Here is a 14,969-nt window from a genome sequence, read left to right as displayed (position 1 = left end):
ATCTTGAGCCTAAAACTTTTAAGTGTCTACGTGCTTAAATCTTGTCGTTCTTAATGATCTAAGATTAGTCCCAAGGATCTTCAAACATGCAATAATCATTTAGCAATGTATAGATATTTATCAAAGAATTACGATTATAAATCTCATCGCAAAGGTTCGCCTACCATGCCTCTAGGATTTCACTAATACTTCATACCAATTCTCACTCAAAGAACAACTTGGAAGCAAGACTAAAACTAAATGCATGACCACTATAGCTAAGACAAAGACAATGAAATTTGATATGTGCATACAATCTCTTGAAGATTGAAGATGGGTTTGTGATTATAAAAAGTCAAGATCAACTAGTAAATGCTTGTAGCATATACACTTTTAAAAAGTTGAACTTTGTACACTCATTCAATAATCAATAATGCGTCCATTTTTTGAGTTCTTTGAATTTTGTCCCTCTCATCCTCTCAGCTATTCTCCCCCTCTCTCCTTAGCTCACCTGCATCCCTCTAGCTTTCCTTGACTGACTCACCTGCCTCTATCCTCTCATCCTCACCTCGCCTAGCTCCCTACTCCCTTGCCTTCTACTTTTATCCCCTTATGTGCTATCTTTTCCTCGACTCATCCTCTACCCTCCACCTCTACTCAACTATTAGCTAAGCCCCCTTGCTACCTCAGCCTCTCCCTAGCCTCTCCATTAATCCTCTGTCCTTCGTGGCGACCCTTTCTCTCTATAGAAACTAGCCCTTTTCCTTCTCCCTCCTCCTCTAGATCTCATCCTCCCTTAGGTTGTTCTTCCTCAACCTTCTTCCTTAACCTCTTTTGATGGATGGAGCTTCACTAGTGTTTGATTATTGAAATTTCATTTATTCAGCCCTTAGTCGCTTTTTTTTTTTAAAAAAAGACGAGCTACTATACTGCTGCTGCTAAAATAGGATGTAGAGCTGGAAAGCTCCACCACCCTTTTCTCATGTATTCATTGGTCCCACCCTCCATATATTCATGGGTCCCACCTTTTCGCATGTATTCATGGGTCCCACCTTCCATATCACAAGCTAGGGACTTGACGTTGATGGCCTTACCTGAAGACCTTGCTTCTCACCTTTCCAACATCTAATTATTGGGATGGAGCTTCTTCCAAGTGGCTTTTGATTCTCTGTAGACCACAATACTATGCTCAAGTCTAACCCCTTGGCACTTGGTTCTAGGAGAATTTTCCTTTCACCATCTTTCTGTAGATGAGGATAGATAAATCACTTCTCTCTTTATTAGATTTCTTGATCTTCCACAGGTTTGTCTATGACTTCTCACTACCATTGGAGCTACATTTGGCCTAGTCATAGAGATTTCCCCCCCTCCCTAATCTGCCCTCTTTTGCAATGGAGGCGATCAATTCTGATGGGGTGCCTAAGTTAGGGTCATTATCTTTAAACCCTAACATCACAAATGACCACATTATGCTTCAATATCTTGATGGCTTAGTCTTTCGCTAGAGAGAGTTGAGATTGAGGGGAGATAGGATTAGAAGTGTCTACTTCTTTAAATCTAGGAGAGGCCTTGTATATCTAAACTGTACACAAGTTAGCATAGATCTTCGATTAGATGGATTTTAACGTGTAAAAATGTGTTTTTTTTCTTTGCTTAGGGAAGTAGGTGAGATCAACCATTTATTATGCAAAATTGCCTTTTTTCCCCCCTTAAAATATTTGGAGAGGACACCCTTTGCTTGCAACCACCTTTTACAATAATTTGCATAGGAAAAAGTTTGTAAATTAACTACATAAACAATTTACATCACATGAATCTTATAAAAGATTCACTAAAAGAGCAAACTTTCATATCTGAAGTTATTTGCAAAACCCTTTGATCATTAGGCATTCAATCCTCTTCATCCTTAGCCTTTTGATTTTCTGCAACTTTCTTTTTCTCAATAGGAAATCATGGGGTTGTTCGATTTCCCAAGGAGAGGTCTCGCTGAGCAAAGTTGAGAGGGACTTGGGGAGGAGCAGCAGGCTTAAGCTTCTCAGTGACATTTCTTGTAGAGTCGGGTTCCACATAGCCAGGCCCACGAGCAGCAAGGAGTGGGGGCTCTGAAGAAGTGCTCAGAAGAGGGAGGGGTACCAACAGCCTGAGTAGAGGGACTTGGGGAGGCTACATAGTTAAGAGGGATCTCCTTGCTTGAGACATGTCGATCAGCTTCAATAGGTAACTTACCACAATGGTTTGTGAGTCTCAATGAGCAAATAGTATGTTAGAAAAAATAATCATGCTATTAAACTGAAAGATGTTTCTAGAAGGACCAAACAGCTTGTTGAATGCCACAATTCCTTCTTGACATTGGTTGACTCCCCTAGAAGAATAGCCTTCCAATTTGAGGCTCCCTAGTAACCAAATGGACTAGTTTCTAGACTTTCCTTGCATGAGGACAAGCCACAAAGAGATGAAATATATCTTCCCTCACTCCTGGACATCATTTGCAAAAACTGTCGACTCTAAATTTATGGACATAACATTGCGCTATTGTCATCAGGTATGATTTGATCACATGTCAGATGTTGTCAATTGTTTGGTTTGTATTCGTGTGTTTGTGTGTTTGTTTATTTCTTGTAAGCATCACACCAGTGGTTCCCATCACTTCTCAACCCGCAACAGATAATGTGATGAAGAATGTAGGTGGCCCTCGTTGTCTAATCATTGCAAAGATGTTACGTTTCAGCCGCTACTTGTAATCAGCTGAGGTTCTCAAGCAAACAAAATCTTGGAACCCAGTTTTTGATTGTAGCAATTGTTTGATGTTTGTGTCTAGTACAACTATTTTTGCCTCAATTTTATGTCCTTGCATTTGTCCTTTGTGCATATGGACCCAAACAGATGATAGCAGTTGCCATACCAACACAAAACAAGTTCTCGATGGACCATGCAAATCTCATGTCCTCGTTGCGAAGTTTCCACTTTACTATGTCCTGGTAGCTTGTTCGGCTTGGTACGAGCATGTCCATAAAATAGCCTCGAGAATGCAAGTTCTTCACAATGTTTGTCTTTGAAAAGACTAAGAGGAGAAAATCCTTTTGAAGGGGCAATGATTATTGGTTTGTTCTCAAAATCAATAACTTGTTGGCCTATGTAAATGCCATGCACAAAGGTGTCAGTTGCAACATAGAGTGCAAGAGTGTGCTCATTCATGTGCGCTACTATTTGTTGGAGTTCTTCTTCTTCACAATGAAGTTGTTGGATGTGTTTGATCCAAAGGTCATTGTCCTTAACGTTGTTTTTAATATAAGGAGGAATCACAAGCATTTCTTGCAATGCTCGCATTGTTAAAGTGGGACGTACCAAGCCGCTAATGTAGTTATGATCATAATCCAAACGACATTTGATTGCTACTATCACTGTAGCAGAGTCGTTTATGAATCAGGGACGAATTTGTGCTGCTCTATCAACATCAGTGAAAACATTTATGACACTACCGTGGAGCCCAAGCTGGCCTTCATATGTCAACTGCCTGATTTGTGCAATAGGTTTTCTTATCAAAATCAGCCACTCCTCGATTTTGTTCAGGTTGGATGTGTTTTTTGGGGGGTGGACATCAACATGTTTTCCTTTGAGAACCTGGGATTTTTCCCTAAATGGATTTGGTTGCACAATAGTGAGCATACAAGGACTTTGTTTTCGGTTTGTTGTGATATTTCATTTAGCTCTTCATTTACGGATGTTGTGTCGATGTTTATTTTTTCAATTTTGATTTGAATGTCAAACATCCACAAGTAGAGCAAGAAAAGCTCGGTATGTCATTTATTTTTGCAAGATACGTCCTCTTCGCATTTTGCATCCCTCTTTTCCATTTTTCAAGGAACTAGCTTTGTTGTCCTTATGAATAGACACTCCTCCAATCAGGTTGTTATCGATGTGAATTCCCAATACTTATTCGATTCGTACCATGCATTCTGCTTCATTAGCATTGTTACTGCTTCATTAGCATTGTTAGAATAGAGAGCTGTGGCTTTTAGTTTGTAAACTTTATTACATGTTGCCTCGATAGTGTGCTTGCTTTCACATTTACTTTGTTTGTAAAGGGTAGCAATTTGTTTTGCTGTCAAATGCAAATTTTCTTGAAATAGAGGCAGTAGATCTGATTCCTCATTGCTCGTCCAAATATTGTACGTTCTTTTGTTTTGTTTCTTTGCCAATGGCGTAATTATGGGAGGAGTGGTTGATGCATTTACTAGTAAGAAACTTGGTTGTTTATTGTTTGAATCGGTCAATTCCATTATTTGAACGACTGATTGGCCATCAAAAAGGAGGACAAAGAAAGAATGATGAAGAAGTTGATGTAGTGTTTGAAGGCAATTAAAGATCAAAGGCGGGCAACTGGTGGAGTTTTGAAATGCAGACCATATTGTGTTGGTTGCTTTGTCATTTGCATGTGGATGTGTCTCTTGTTGTTTTATTGTACTGGTTGTTGGATCATCGATGTTATTGATGACAACATTCTGTGCAAGCATTTCGAACATCATGTCTAAGTGTATGTAGGATAGAGAGATATCAAACAAGAAAGCAAGTCGGTATTGTTTGAGCTGTGACTAGCTACAAAAATAACTACATGCAGTGATAGAAAACTTCATATGAGATCCTCCTCATCTTGACTGAGCTTGTTGGAGGATCATTTTACCCATCATATCATGGTATGTAATAGACTACGAAATAGAATGCTTCACACTCTTGCAACCGAGACCAAGGCCACTCAATCTTGCAGATCCCCTAGCTAGTAGCTATAAAGATAAGGACGGAGCAACTGAGACCAAGGCCTCTAAATCCTGCAGATCCCCTAGTCAATAGCTATTAAAGCCAAGGCCACTCAATCCTACAGATCCCTAGCTAGTAGGGCATAGGGCTAGATTTGAGTGATCGAGGTTGAGGCCACTCAATTCTGCAAATCCCCTAGCCAGTAGCTATTAAATCCCAGACAAATTACCCTATTAAAGTCAAGTCTAAGGAATTCAAGGGTGCTAATGTGATGAAGACACATATAATCATCTACAAAGTTTGCTATGGGTAAAGTATATTTTGATAGCCATAGATTATGCTACTAATGAGCCAAAACGTGATAACTAAGCTCTTTGAGAATATAATTTGGAGATATGGTTCTGAGAAGGTAGTATTCATTCCCTCGAGAGAGGTCAGATGATGCTTTTCATATTCAGTCTCAATCACTTTTGTTTTCGTGGTCGAACCATAGGGTGCAGTTGCCTATCCATGCTCGGATTGACAGATTCTATGTGGATGACTGGGCTCTTGATAGAGGGGGGACAGTTTGCATTGCACCTGGTGTTTCCACCTCCGACCATTTTCCGGTAGTTTTGTCTATCTCAGAGCCCCATCTGAGAGGACGGTCTCACAGTATCAGGATCCCCAATGCCTTATACACAGATGAGACTCTCACAGAGGCAGTCTTGGAGATTTGGGTTTCTCACATGCAGGGGGGGTTGGCCGATCCTTCACATATGGCCACAGCACTTGCCAGTATCAGCAACTTTTATCAGAGACGACCATCAGATGCTTGGATACATGAGCACCTTGCTGCAGCAAGGGCTCACTTGCAGACATTGCTTGATCAGAGAGCAGAGTATGCCTTCCATGCACGGGAGTCCTTTTGGATACAGATGGGAGGGAGAGTCAATAAACACTTTTTCTCTACACTTGGTCCCAGACATAGTAGAGAGTGTCAGGCAACTTATTGACTCTGACGGCGTTTTGCAGTCTCATTCGAATACCGTCATGCACTTAGCGACAGATTTTTTTGCCTCCCTTCTTTCTACAGATCTTGACACACAGGCCAGAGATGTGGCTAGAGATGTAGTTTGGTAGAGTTTACCTGTGTTGGTCACACCAGAGATGATATGCTCACTTGATGCACGCTTTACCAACACAGAGTTCAGGACTGCTCTCCCGCCTTTCATAAGGGCAAGTGCCTTGGTTCCGATGGTCTTACTCCACCGTTTTTTACAGCCTTTTGGGATATGATAGGTGATCATATTACTTCAGCCCTGCAGGGCATTTGGAACTCGGGTGAGATGCCCGACTCACTGATCAAGGGACTCATAAACCTTATCCCGAAAGGTGGCAACAAGAATTTTGTATCCCATTGGAGACCCATCACTCTTTTGGGCACTCTATACAAAATCCTTGCCAAGGCGATCAGCATCCGATTGCAGCCCCTTCTTCCAGACCTCATCCATGATTCTCAGACAGGCTTTGTGCATGGCAAGATCATATTTGATCATCTCTTTTCCTTTTTGGGAAGCCACAGAGTGGGCTATGCAGAGAGCAGGCAGAGGCTAGCAGTTCTACTCTTGGACTTTGAGAAAGCCTATGACAGAGTAGATTGGAGTTTTCTTGAGGGCACTCTTCTACGATTTGGATTTTCAGATGCATGGATTAGAGGGGTGGCCTCCCTTTACAGATCAGCCCACAGCCAGGTTTTGATTGGAGGGGTAAGGGGTGACAGGTTTTAGATTTCCAAATCAGTTCGTCGGGGATGCCCTTTAGCCCCCTTCCTCTTTCTTTTTGTGGCAGAAGCTATGAGTATCTTCCTTACATCTCAGGCTGATCTATATGGGCTGAGATTGCCTTTGAGACAAGAGAAGGAGCTTCTTGACTGTGAGTTGGCTGATGACACTGCTATTTTTATTGAGGCCTCTTCGCAGTCACTTGATTCTTTCCGGACAGCCTTGGATGTCTTTTGCTCAGCTACAAGGGCACACATTAACTGGCATAAATCCTTTGGCTTTTGGATCAGTGATGAGGACATTCCAGGTTGGGGAGGAGGAATCTCTGGAAATCCCTCAGAAATAGAAAGATCACTCTTTTCTTTTGGCTTTCTATTCATGGAGGGATTGCAGTGAACCTATGGAGATCACGATTTAGGGCTGATCCCACTTGCCCTCGCCGTCATTCTGCAGAGGAGTCAGTGCAACATTGCCTTTGGGACTGCAGTCAAGCAAGGACTGTTTGGGGTTGCTCGGATACTCAACATTTTTCATACTCCCCCTTTCTTCATGGCTTGGGACTCGGTCGCATGGTTATCCCTTACTGGGCCCCAGGTGTAGTACGCAGGATTCAGCAGATAGATGCAGCCATCCCGGTGGAATGGACAGTTGAGCTGCCTATTACTTTTACCACTTGGATGGGGGGTTTTTCGAGGACATCAGTTCCTTTCCAGGTTATCGCTTTCCGAGGTCTCGAGAAAGACGCACTGGTCTTTGATGTTGGGGATGGAGGTTTACTTTCTACATCCAAGGATGGCATTCTTCTTGAGGTTGCCTTTCAGCCTGTCAGGATTGCTGGTTTTGTGGACCTTGGAGCGGGCTTGCAGTGGTACTTAGACCCCGACCCTCTGCTCTTGGCCTTGGGATCCTGGAGGTTGTGGTTATATGGAGGTGCACCTATCAGGTGCTTGCAGTGGGACCCAGGAGAGTGGGAATGGATAGATCATGGGCACCGAGAGAGGGGGATTCCCTTCTTTCGTTTCACGGTTGGTAATACCAGGAGGTTTCAGCTGAACAGTAAGGGTTGGATTCCCTCCAGAGCCCCCCATTGGGAAAGCTTCTTCATCACCGCAGACTTACGTAGAAATTTCTGGAGGAGGCTCTGGAAATCCCTCAGAAATAGAAAGATCACTCTTTTCTTTTGGCTTTCTATTCATGGACGGATTGCAGTGAACCTGTGGAGATCTCGATTTGGGGCTGATCCCACTTGTCCTCGATGCCATTCTGTAGAGGAGTCAGTGCGACATTGCCTTTGGGACTGCAGTCAGGCGAGGACTGTTTGGAAAGGGGTTGCTCAGACACTCAGCACCTTTCACACTTCCCCTTTCTTCATGACTTGGGGCTCGGTCGCATGGTTATCTCTTACTGGGCCCCAGGTGTTTTATGAGGGTGAGCCTTCTTCTTGGGCACTCTCGGTCCGCCGGCAGGTGACAGAGCCCTGCTCTCTATAGGATGTACCACTTACTCCCTTCAGAGCTTCTCATGTTTCAGTGGACACCTCTTGGGAGATTTCGGCTAGCATTTCCTCTTGGCATATTTGGAGAGCCAGATGTATTGAGGCCTTGGATGGCACCCAGATACACCCATTACAGGTTTTCACGGGTATTTGGTCTGACACGGTTCACACTTTGATAGCCATATGGGCTAGCATGCAGGGCCCTTCACGGGCAGCCTCTTCTAGAAGGACTGTTTTTCTTTGAGTTTGGAGGGGTTCTGCCTTTTCTCGGAGGTTTCTACCAGATTGAGATGGCACTATCAGCCCCAATCCTTTCTTTTTGGCTCTTGAGCTTTTCATGCATTGCATGGTGTATCCTGTATGGAGCTTGCTCTAACGGTTTTCTTTAATACTTAAAAGAAGTCTCTTTTTGCAAAAAAAAAAAAGCTCATTGCTCAAAACTTTGAATAACTCCCAAGACTTGCCCGGCATTGTGAGGTGCATTTCCCGATTGGGAGTCCTTCCATTGGACTTGGTAAACATACTTTCTTGAAGTGATCTTGATGTGAACTATAGTTACTTCTCCGATTACCTCTTCGAGTGCTCGTTGTGCCCATAATCCACATTGATTGGCTTCTCAAAGTGTTCGTGACACCTCCGGCATCTATCTTGACATCGGTGACCCTCACTCATCCGTTTTGAGAGTCACCATGTGAGTGCTCCATGTAGCTACCCCATGGACTTCACCGACACTTTTTTTTTTTGGGCAAAAAGAGACTTCTATAAAGTATTAAAGAAAAACCGTTAGAGCAAGCTCCATACGGGATACATCATGCAATGCACGAAAAGCTCAAGAGCCAAAAAAAAAGGATTGAGGCTGATAGTGCCATCTCAATCCAGTAGAAACCTCTGAGAAAAAGGGAGAACCTCTCCAAACTCGAAGAAATATAGTCCTTCTAGAAGAGGCTGCCGTGAAGGGCCCTGCATGCTAGCCCATATGGCTATCAAAGTGTGAACCGTGTCAGACCAAATACCCGTGAAAACCTGTAATGGGTGTATCTGGGTGCCATCCAAGGCCTCAATACATCTGGCTCTCCAAATATGCCAAGAGGAAATACTAGCCGAAATCTCCCAAGAGGTGTCCACTGAAACATGAGAAGCTCTGAAGGGAGTAAGTGGTACATCCTATAGAGAGCAGGGCTCTGTCACCTGCCGGCGGACCGAGAGTGCCCAAGAAGAGGCTCACCCTCATAAAACACCTGGGGCCCAGTAAGAGATAACCATGTGACCGAGCCCCAAGTCATGAAGAAAGGGGAAGTGTGAAAGGTGCTGAGTATCTGAGCAACCCCTTTCCAAACAGTCCTCGCCTGACTGCAGTCCCAAAGGCAATGTCGCACTGACTCCTCTGCAGAATGGCATCGAGGACAAGTGGGATCAGCCCCAAATCGAGATCTCCACAGGTTCACTGCAATCCCTCCATGAGTAGAAAGCCAAAAGAAAAGAGTGATCTTTCTATTTCTGAGGGATTTCCAGAGCCTCCTCCAGAAATTTCTACGCAAGTTTGCGGTGATGAAGAAGCTTTCCCAATGGGGGGCTCTGGAGGGAATCCAACCCCTACTGTTCAGCTGAAACCTCCTGGTATTACCAACCGTGAAACGAAAGAAGGGAATCCCCCTCTCTCGGTGCCCATGATCTATCCATTCCCACTCTCCTGGGTCCCACTGCAAGCACCTGATAGGTGCACCTCCATATAACCACAACCTCCAGGATCCCAAGGCCAAGAGCAGAGGGTCGGGGTCTAAGTACCACTGTAAGCCCGCTCCAAGGTCCACAAAACCAGCAATCCTGACAAGCTGAAAGGCAACCTCAAGAAGAATGCCATCCTTGGATGTAGAAAGTAAACCTCCATCCCCAACATCAAAGACCAGTGCGTCTTTCCCGAGACCTCGGAAAGCGATCACCTGTAAAGGAACTGATGTCCTCGAAAAACCCCCCATCCAAGTGGTAAAAGTAATAGGCAGCTCAACTGTCCATTCCACCGGGATGGCTGCATCTATCTGCTGAATCCTGCGTACTACCCCTCTGAGGTGACTCATGAACTGCAGTCTCTGATCCACAAGTAGCCTGATAAAAGATTTCCAAGTGCCTACTCTGTAGGTGGGGCCTCTCTCCCATTTAGACCACTGCATGTAATGGGAAGTGCCCAGTGGTCTGGCATGCTCGTCGAGAATACTATCAGTCCAAATGATCGGCTGCCTATCAATCTCTTCGATGGTAGAAGGTGGAATCCTTCGAAGAGTGTTCCTGAAGCTCCCCCAAGCTTTCAGGATGGCAGTCATGAGAGGAGAGGCAGGAGATCTAAGAGGGGCTGATGTGAAAATCCATCGAGGGCTGTCCACCCAATCATCTCCCAAGGTTGGTGTGCAAGCCTGAATGCATCCAAAAAAGAAATCCTTCCAAGGTTCCTGCCCACGCATGAGTCCCCTCACCACCACCTTACAAAGCAAAGCCCTACACTGCAAGTCCGGGTCACCCCTCTGATCCAAGCATTTGAAAATCCAAACCGTAGAAGAGTGCCCTCAAGAAAACCCCAATCTACTCTGTCATAGGCTTTCTCGAAGTCCAAGAGTAAAACTGCTAGCCTCTGTCCACTCTGCATAGCCCACTCTGTGGCTTCCCAAAAGGAAAAGATATTATCAAAAATGCTCCTGCCATGCACAAAGACTGTCTGAGTATCATGGATGAGATTTGGAAGAAAGGGCTGAAGTCGGATGCTGATCGCCTTGGCAAGGATTTTGTAAAGAGTGCCCAAAAGAGTGATGGGTCTCCAATGGGATACAAAATTCCTGTTGCCACCTTTCGGGATAAGGTGAATGAGTCCCTCAGTCAGTGAGCCAGGCATCTCGCCCGAGTCCCAAATGCCTTGCAGGGCTGAAGTAATACGATCACCTATCATATCCCAAAAGGCTATAAAAAAAGAGGGAGTAAGACCATCGGAACCAGGGCACTTGCCCTTATGAAGGGCAGAAAGAGCAGTCTTGAACTCTGTGTTGGTAAAGCGTGCATCAAGTGAGCATAACATCTCTGGGGTGACCAACACAGGTAAACTCTGCCAAACTTCATCTCTAGCCACCTCTCTGGCCTGTGAGTTCGGATCTGCAGAAAGAAGGGAGGTATAAAAATCTGTCGCTAAGTGCATGACGGTCTCCGGATGGGATTGCAAAACGCCGTCAGAGTCAATAAGCTGCCTGACACTCTCTCTACTATGTCTGGGGCCAAGTGTAGAGAAAAAGTGTTTATTGACTCTCCCTCCCATCTATATCCAAAAGGACTCCCGTGCATGGAAGGCATACTCTGCTCTCTGATCAAGCAAGGTCTGCAAGTGAGCCCTTGCCGCAACAAGGCGCTCCTGTATCCAAGCATCTAAAGGTCGTTTCTGCTCTTCCCTCTGAAGGGCTGCCAACTGCCGGTGGATACCGATCTCTCTCCTGAGTACCTCACCATGCCGAGCACTAGCCACTGAGTGATAGAAGTCGCTGATACTGTCAAGTGCTGTGGCCACAAGTGAAGGACCGGCCACCCCCCCTGCATATGGGAAACCCAGATCTCCAACACTGCCTCTGTGAGAGTCTCATCAGTGTATAAGGCGTCTGGGATCCTGATACTGTGAGACCGTCCTCTCAGATGAGGCTCTGAAATGGACAAAATTACCAGAAAATGGTCTGAAGTGGAAACACCGGGTGCAATGCAAACTGTCCCCCCTCTATCAAGAGCTCAGTCACCCACATAGAATCTGTCAATCCGAGCATGGATAGGCATCTGCACCCTATGGTTCGACCATGAAAACAAAAGTGACTGAGACTGAATAAGAAATGCATCATCTGACCAAACATCTCTGCCACTGAACCTGAATAAGAAGGCATCCCAGGCTGCTCTCTCAAGGGAGTGGATACCACCTGCTCTACCCCCTTTCTTATCCGAAGGTGCCTCAACCATGTTGAAGTCACCTCCAATAATCCATGAATCCACAATGTCAGCCCACGAGAGCAACTCTTTCCAAAACAAAACATGGTCCCCTATGTTGTTCGGAGCATAAAGGTTGAGGAAACCAACCTTACGTCCGTCAATCAGAAGTAAAACCCATTGGGCCCTGGAGGGGGTTATGGTACCGTGTCCAATGACCAGAGGGAGAACAGAGTCTGAAACTGAAATGCATGTACCTCCTCTGGTTCCCAAGGCAGGAAGCCAAAAAGTCCGACCTGAGAGCAGCTTACCTGACTTGGAGCAATCTCTGAATCCAGTTTGTGTTCCTGAAGAAAAAGAATGTCTAGGGAACCACCTGAAACACCTGGATGGAGCTGATTCCTGATCAGCTGTCTGCGACGGCGATGAGGGATGCCGCCCAATCCCTATATATTCCAACTGGCTATCCTCATCGGCGGGAGGAAGTGGGTTGGAATACCTTACCCGACCTGGTGGCGGAAACAGAAGCCTCTACCGGAGCAGACCTCCTGCCATACACACGAGGTCCGAGGGGAGGAAAGTCCACAGGTGAGAGAGAGAAGGATCTCTCAACCTGGAAGCTGATAACTGGCTCTCCAAAAGTAGAGGGTACAAAGTCATCATCTGGGAGGCTAGAGAGGTCCTCCAAAGCGAAAAAAGAGTTCCGCTGAGCCAGTCCTGGAGAGGGGGTACGAAGGATTCCTACCGAAGCAGGAAGAGAATGTAGAACCCCTTTCCCTCTGTCCAAAGAGGGAGGCACCTGTACTGGATCCTGATCAAAAAGTGGTGCAGACGAGGTGCCAACAACCTGCGTTGCTGAGGAAGGTACAGCCTGATCCAAGGGTGGAGTCGAACAAGGCTCCTGAACAATAGTCTCCTCCTGAGGCTCCAAGGGGGTAGCCTCCAAAGAGGTGGAGGAGTGAACTAGAGTAGAGGGCCTAGCCGCGATCGGAACCCACCGTGGGCCAGAGGTGGCACGGGGTGCCGAAGGGACTCGAGTAGCCCTAGGAGAGGGGGGAGGCCGTGTCTGAGGCCGTGTCTGTGGAGCGGTATGTCCTGCTCCAGTTCTCTGTCGTAAACTAGTACGAGCTGGTTGCTTTGTGGGCCTCTTTTTCTTCTTTGGGCAATCTCTGGCGAAGTGCCCCAAGGATCTGCAAATCCTGCACTGGTCCTGCCGACCTGCAACCTCAAATCTCTGGCGGAAGAAGGACCCATCGGGTCGCTGTAGCATGATGTGGTCATATGAAATATTGGGGTCCTGGACAATGACCCTAACCCTGGGAACCCCGTCCATCCTGACTGCCTCAACAGCCGAAGAGGACTCGCCAGGGAGAGGGGGGATCTTTGCCACCACACAAAACCTCTCGCCAATAACTGAAAGAAGCCGGTGATAAACTGAGGGAAGACCAGGGAACCTGATGAAAACAGAAACTCCCTGCTTGTCCTCTTCAACTGGGTCAAATCCCAGTTGGAAAGGAAACAAGAAGATCCTCATGTAGCCTAGAAGTAGAAACCCAGCCTGTAGCAGGTCTCTCGTGACGTCCGGGGAATCTAGGCACACTTGAAAGAAACCCCGTCCCAACAAACGAACATCCTTGAGGTGGGGGGCGAGGTCCTGAGGGAGCGCTGACAGCATCCAATCTCTAGCTTGTAACCTGGAAGGGTATGAGCCATAAATGCGTGCGAAGAGAGTTGTGGAACACTCATGTTCGAAATCCTTTTGCAACTGCTGTAGCTCGTCTTTTGAAAAAGTGACAGTTCTTGCGGCCGGTGTGAGCGGAGACGGATTGACTGAATGGGAACCCATTCGTCAATCGAGGTGTGTTGGCCGATTCAAACACAAAAAATAGAAACTCCGTCCGCTTTCCTGAACCCTAGGAGACCCCTATAGGAGAATAGGGATAACCTAGAAGAAGGAGAGGGTGATGAAGAAGGGAGGAGGGAAGAGGACGGGAAGATAGGGGAGAGGAGGAGTGGAGGAGAGGGGGAGAAGAGGAGTAGAGGAGAGGGGAAGGAGAGGGGAGGAGAGGCTGCTGCGGGGTGAAAGCAGCAGCAGGAGCGTGGGGGGGGGGGGGCAGCAGGCTGTAGCAGGGGGAGAGCAGCAGCAGGTGCGGGGGGGGGAGCAGCAGGCTGCAGTGCAGGCCAGCAGCGGGCTGCAGCGCAGGGCAGCAGCGGGTGAGGAAGGGGGCAAGGAGGCTGCAGCACAGGGTGGGGAGGCTGCAGCACGGGGGAAGGGGCGATGCAGGGGAGAGGGCAGGTAGCGAGGAGGGAAGGGAGGGGGCAAGCAGCAGGGAGCGGGGACAGCAACGGGCGGGGAAGGGGGGGTAGGAGGCTGCAGCACAGGGGGGGGAGGCTGCAGCACGGGGGAAGGGGCAGTGCGGGGGAGAGGGCAGGTAGCGAGGAGGGAAGGGAGGGGGCAAGCAGCAGGGAGCGGGGAGAGAGGCAGCAGGGAGTGGGATATGGAGCAACAGCCCCGACACATATTTTGGGGCATCCATGCCTAGTGCTTCATTGACATCGCCATTGACTCACAGGGATGTGCACACATGTGCATTAGCTACTCGAAGGACATCATCTCTTACTCCTAAGAGATCTATTTTTATTATTCCTACAGCTTGATGTATTTTGGGGTCCTCTGTCCTAGGTAGTCCCCCTAAAATGATATGTATTGAGTGTTTGGTTTTCATTGAGTCTAAAGGTCCTCTGCCTTGGATAGTCCTCCTAAAAGGATGTATTGGTTTTCCTACTTTTTTGGTGTGTGGCTTCCTAACATGTCCTGTTATGAAGCCAAGGGGGGATGTATTGTGGGAGCCATATGTATTGGCTTTGATAGGTCTATTTGTTTATCAAGCCTGGCTTGAGAGTTCTAGGATGTTGGTGCATTGGTCTCCTAGACCTCTGTTGGTCATGCATCCATGCATGATAAGCCTCTGAGCCATGCTAGATGAGATTTCTATGTTATGCTCACTAGCCTCTAAGCCATGCTCACTTGCCTC

The sequence above is a fragment of the Dipteris shenzhenensis genome, chromosome 4, assembly GCF_047967505.1.
Source record: "Dipteris shenzhenensis isolate YYH24624 ecotype China chromosome 4, Dip_SZ_1.0, whole genome shotgun sequence".
Lineage (NCBI taxonomy): Eukaryota > Viridiplantae > Streptophyta > Polypodiopsida > Gleicheniales > Dipteridaceae > Dipteris > Dipteris shenzhenensis.
Note: the sequence above shows the minus strand (reverse complement) of the source record.